Source organism: Leptidea sinapis, chromosome 13, assembly GCF_905404315.1.
Source record: "Leptidea sinapis chromosome 13, ilLepSina1.1, whole genome shotgun sequence".
In the NCBI taxonomy this organism is placed as follows: Eukaryota; Metazoa; Arthropoda; class Insecta; order Lepidoptera; family Pieridae; genus Leptidea; species Leptidea sinapis.
Window position 1 is genome coordinate 9,648,780 of NC_066277.1, and position 6,598 is coordinate 9,655,377.

Consider the following 6,598-nt stretch of genomic DNA (forward strand, 5'->3'; position numbering starts at 1 on the left):
AGACAGTCTCTCAAAGAAAAATTTAAAGAAATAAATATTATGTTACTGTTCATTGTCAGTACATTTATGAAAATTTAATATACGTTCACAAAAATCGTCACCTTTTTGCTCTTAATAGTGATTTTCATTATTATAACACTAGAAATAAGGGATTGGCTTGTAACTAATTCTAGTAGGCTTCAAAAGACTTAAAGATTTACCCTTAAAGCTATTATGTAAATAGCTTTAAGGGTAAATGTATACACCTCTATAATAAAGTCCCAGCCACTGTTCAGGCATTATCTATAAATAAATTTAAATGTTTTATAAAAAAATGGCTCTGTCGTAAATCCACTGCTGAATATCTAAATGTTCGGATAGCCTGGGACTAGATTATGATTTCTTTATAGCGATAGAAATGACTGTACAATATTGTATATTTTTATTGAAAAGAGCGCAAAAAAAAGAATGCTGGGAGAGTTTCTTGCGCCGCTTCTTCTCTCTCAGAGCGCCATTTGTTTGCGGAGCGGTTGTAGTATGTAGTAGTTATTAGAAATGACATCAAAAAGAATTCTAAAGGAATCAATTTTGAGAAAATAAATGCCTTTTATGCCTTTTAATAAACATAATGTTTGAGAATAGTTCTTTATTTATTTATGGTGAGTGGGTATTGATGCAACTACTGTACTCAATAACTGTTTCTTATTAATTTACATTACAATTTTTTTTTACTTACTCGTATGAGGCGTATTGTGTATTTGACGTTTGAGTATTTTTGTTACGTCACTTTACATATATTGTAATTGAAATGATTTGTAAAATGACGAAGCTGTAAATTTTGATTTAAAAGAGTGGGACTGAGTTTCTTGCAACTTCTTCTCATTAAACCTAAAACCTTTTCTTTTCTGAAGGGGTGATTTATGTAAAAAAAAGTGTGTGTGCGTACTTATGTATGCACGCAAGAAGTTATATGGCCGAACAAAGCAAAAATCCTTAAAATTATTTCATCCTTTTGCTATTCTACATTAGTAGAAAGAACAATTTTGTAAAAATCTTGTAACGATGGCTTTGGCAATTAATTATTAAATAAGGAAAACGTCTGTAAGGGCTTGAACCCTTTGCCTATCCTAATAATGGACGAAGAAACCAAAAAAAAATAACGAATGTCACAAACGTCAGAAAGTTTTATGACTACGGACCTTCACCCTGTTAATTTTGTGTTACAGTGATGCGCGCGCATCTTAAAAATTTAACTCTCATCATTTTTTCATAACGCGCCTAAAGAAGTATAACTTCAAAAGAAAACTTTTAAAAATTCATAAGTGTCATTCCCTTAACCTACTACCAAGTTCTAGGCGATCTCTTAATATATTTATAAAGATAAATAAAAAAAATAAAAAAAATTGAAATAACTAGAGTAAAACGTAAATTTGTTTTGTTGGCCTTAACACAAAGGCAGTTTCAGTGAGAATTTCAATCTAATGAAATTAGGTAATAGGTCTGTTGTACGCAAGTAATCTTTAAACACAATCTGAAATTAAAGTTGTATTGTTATAGAAATTTTCATTTACAGTCTACGACTTTAAGTATTTAAAGGTAGAGTCGCAGTAAAAGCTTGTTTATATTCCGTAATGAAATCGTCGACGGTAATAAAACTCAATGGCAGGAAAGTGAAACGATGTCTTAAGGCATTTGTAAACTTTTCCATTCTCCCTTCATTGTATCTGATAATATAAGTAAGCTAAAGATAAATCATTACGTTACTATCTATCTAAACACAGTATAATATAATCTATATATATAAAAATGAATTGCTGTTCCTCAGTCTCGCTAAAACTCGAGAAAGGTTGGACCGATTTGGCTAATTTTGGTCTTGAATTATTTGTGGAAGTCCAGAGAAGGTTTAAAAGGTTGAATAAATATGAAAATACTCGGAATGAAATAAAAACAACAATTTTGATTTTCCTTTGATGTGTCCCCCGTCCTTTAGAAATCAAATAAAAATAATAGTTTAAAATGAATAACTAATTAGACCTTCTATAGCTTTCTAACATTCTGAGGAGATAATAAATAAGCTTCCTTAAAACACGGGTAAATAACACTTTTTTTTTTTTTTTGTTAAAATAAGAATCATTTTAAGTATTTTTTTTTTTTTTTTATGGAATAGGAGGACAAACGAGCGTACGGGTCACCTGGTGTTAAGTGATCACAGCCGCCCACATTCTCTTGCAACACCAGAGGAATCACAAGAGCGTTGCCGGCCTTTAAGGAAGGTGTACGCGCTTTTTTTGAAGGTACCCATGTCGTATCGTCCCCGAAACACCGCACAAGGAAGCTCATTCCACAGCTTTGTAGTACGAGGGAGAAAGCTTCTTGAAAACCGCACTGTGGAGGACCGCCACACATCCAGATGGTGGGGATGATATCCTAACTTGTGGCGTGTCGTGCGATGGTGAAATTCGGCGGCAGGAATCAGGTTAAACAGCTCTTCGGAACACTCCCCGTGATAAATGCGGTAGAAGACACACAATGAAGCGACGTCTCTACGCAACGCCAAGTGATCCAGCCGTTCAAAGAGCACTGAGTCCCCGACAATTCGAGCTGCTCTACGTTGCACGCGGTCAAATGGATCGAGCAGATACTGGGGTGCACCAGACCAGAGATGACAGCAATACTCCATGTGTGGCCGGACCTGCGCTTTGTAGAGCGCTAGAATGTGGGCCGGCTTGAAGTTTTGCCGTGCTCTATTGATGACGCCCAGCTTCTTCGAAGCCAATTTGGCTTTGCCCTCCAGATGGCCATGGAATTGGCAATCGCTCGAGGTTTCGAGACCCAGTATTCCGATACTAGGCGCGGCTTTAAGAGAAGTGTTCTCGAAGAGCGGTGATACGACAAATGGGGTTTTTTTAGTGGTTTTTTTTTATTATACAAAAGGATTCGTTTTGTTTTGTTTTAAGTTTATTTTATACAAAAGTTTAGGTCTTTTATTTATCGATCGAGGCAGTACTAAGTCTGCCGGGTCAGCTAGTACACCAATAGATTTTAATTACAACAAAAAAGGTTTCGTATGTACTGTTAAATAATTGAATTCTTATCTCTTAGATTAAGGATTGGTCTCATAGTGCGGCAACTAATACAAAGCTCAAGTGGGCGTACTCGAGCAAGTCTTTAATAATAATAATAAATTCTTTATTGCCATACAAATCATTACAAATATAAAATAAACAATTAGGATACGCGATGAAACAAAAGGCAAAAGGAAAAGGCTCAGCTTCACCTGACATGGAATCATGGATTTATGTTTCCATGCAGCGCTGTTTTTCAGCCATCCCCTCCTCCCTAAGGTATTGAGTGGGAGTGGATGTATTGTGGCTCCCCGATTACCTACTTAAGCTATCTTTTTTTATAAAATGTAATATTAGAAAAAAAAAGTGGTCTGATTACACTTGCAAGTGTATGTATGCGTGTGTGTGTGTATGTATGTCTGTGTATGTATGTGTGTGGTTGCGTATGTGCGTGAGTGTGAGCGTGTGTTTATGTCCGTACACAGGAAAAATATTTTAGAGAAAGATTTATAAGAAATATAATAAGAATATTTAACAGTGTGTGACGTTAACGTGCCACATGTTCCGTTATATTTTGCTAATAATTTCAACTAAAATGCCGGGTTGCGTAGTAAAACTTTGTAAAAATAATACTACAAAGAAAAAAAGGATTGTGTGGTTTTATGAAATCACGGTAAAAGCGAAACTTTTTTTCACATTACAGACATTTAACTAAAAATTTTTGCTAATGATCAATCTTAATTTTATACTTGGAAAATTGGAATGATAATGCGAAGTAATAAAAGTAGACTAAGTCTCCAACTAATATTTTTATTGAACTCTGTGTCTTAGCCCTTGTTAAAAATATTGTATAAAAGTTTCACTTTAATAAATAACAACATTTACATTAAACACTAACAAAAACAAACTATACACTACACGGTCAGCTGCTCCGAACTATAGGCGCCGCCCGAACGTCACGCGACATGCAACACACACACGAAAATGTTTGAGACGATGTTATAAAAGTTTCACTTTAATAAGAAAGACACTGGGATCATGTATTATCAGTAAGTATTTTATTAATTTCAATGTAAAATAACACGAAGCCTACGTTACAAAATTTTAAAGCTGCCATTGAGTGTCAAGATACCACTCACACAAGCTTCTAATATTCGCCATAATTAAAAAGCTATTGTTCTTAGGTAGTGCGGTATCTAGTTGGAGCGCAGCGGAGACCAATCCTTAATGTAAGTCATATATATTTTACCTAATTACAAATTATATGAGAGTAAACAGAACATTTTTAATTTAACCGGGTAATACCCTTTTCTTTGTAACAATAAAGAGATTCAATGCCGCTGAAAATATGTTTACACTTTTGGATTAAATAGATAATAATAATTAATACAAAAACCCAAATTAAGACGAACAAAACTGTATTATTTTCTAATTATTTATATTTCAAAATCAAATTAAAATATTTTTATTCAAAACTAGTTGACCCGACAGACGTTGTTCTGTATATAATAAATAAAATACTGTTTTTATGAATTTGTCAACAATATTTCATAACATCAAAAATTACTTCGTAAAATATGCACCCTGCTGTCATAATGAAATTGTTTCACAGCAGAACTGTCAAACCGTGCGTCAATATATTCTCTCATAGAAATTATGTATGGACACATCAAAAGAAAAACAAATTAGTTGTTTTTATTTAATTTAGCAGCATTTTCCTATTTATTCACCTTTTAAGCCTTCTCTGGACTTCCACAAATAATTCAAGACCTAAATTTGCCAAATCGGTCCAGCCGTTCTCGAGTCTTAGCGAGACTAACGAACAGCAATTCATTTTTATATATATAGAAGATAGATACATAGATAGATAGGATGTGACATCACTTATTGAAAGTCAAAAACTACCACTCATTCCAAAATGAATGCCTCAGACCTGAGAAGAACGGGCGCAACAAACTCAGCGGGCTTTTTTTTCATCGAAAAAATATATTTACAAAGTAATATTGTACGATTAAACTTATTATTTAATAGCCTGAGGGCGGTCACTCCATTCCCAATCTGTGGTATCATTAAGAAACTCATATATGTTATAGTAACATTTACCACACAAACATTTTTTAACAATTCTTTTGAATAACGTAATACTTTTGTTTTGAACATTTACTGGGATCTTATTGTAAAAGCATATGCATCGCCCCACTAAACACCTAATTTAATAAAAAAATTATGCAATTTATCACTAAAATTGTAATTTTGAAGTAGGCTGTATAGCGTATATTATATAATCAATCACCTTACATTTGTCGCGTGAAAAATAAAAACTTGCGCGCCATTTCCCATTATTTTCATATTTTGTTTGTATCGTATTTGTTGCTTTGTGATAAATAACTTAATATAATAATATAAACTTAATATAAATGTCAAGGTTTGTATAGAAGTAGAACAATTGAAAGATTTAATCCCGCCAGAAATACTGATTAAAATACAATCGAGACCCTAATAATACCGGCAAAATTTAAATAAAAGTACTTAGCTGCTTACTTTTGTTTCTTACGTTTTGAAAATTGTACATTTGTGTTAATAATTAAACGATTTAAGCAATGCACGTTCCTTGCAAGTGTGTTGAAAAAGTGCGTATGAAACTCGTGAACAACTTGCTCACTAGACACTCGACTGATTAATGCCCTCGCCTACGGCTCGGGCTGCAACCCACAGCCTCGTGCATAATTATTATGTACCAACTTAGCTCTCTTGTATACTTTGTCGAATGGGTGGTAGTAATTTGATGTCCTATTTTGAATAAAAATATTTGACTTTGAATTTAAGTTCTTAATAAAAAAATAACTCATTATCGTTGGTATTTATACGTGTGGAAATTTACACTAAATCGGACGACATATAGATATTACTAAAAACGATTTGTAAAAAAATAAGATCCCTTAGAATTAGGTACTCTTAGATTCGAACATCACATCTGAATATTTTTATGATGGAACCAGTCAGTCGGGTTGTTTTGTTCTAGACGAAGCTATCCCACTCAAAATCACGCGTGGCGAGTGTAGGTACCTGTTTTACATTTGGCTTGGCACCGACTTCAAACCTATCAAAAGGTATTTTATTAATATTAAAGGTATTAGGGTTTGCATAAAACTAGTATTAAATTAAATATTTATTAAGTTATTTTTTTATTTTTCAGTTTTTAAAGTCGGTTTTTAAACGTAGTTTTATTTTTTACTTTTTAGTGTCTGTAATAGGTTGTTTTGTAATTTACAGTAGGATTTTTGTAGATAACAGCAGATAAACTATAAGATTTGGTTGCTTTTTATTGTCATAAATATATTGAATGGTTTTTTTTAAGTAAGTATGGGTAGGCCTACAAAAGGTGCCGCAAATGAGAACAGAAAAAAGAAATCGACTCCGAAAAAATGCTGTTCGAAACTCTGTATCACGTTCTTCTGAGACACTGAAATATCGTGACGAATGTTTGTTAGCTTTGAATGACAGGTAGCCTAAGACCCACTTATCGGGACACGGGTTAATACTTAATATTAATA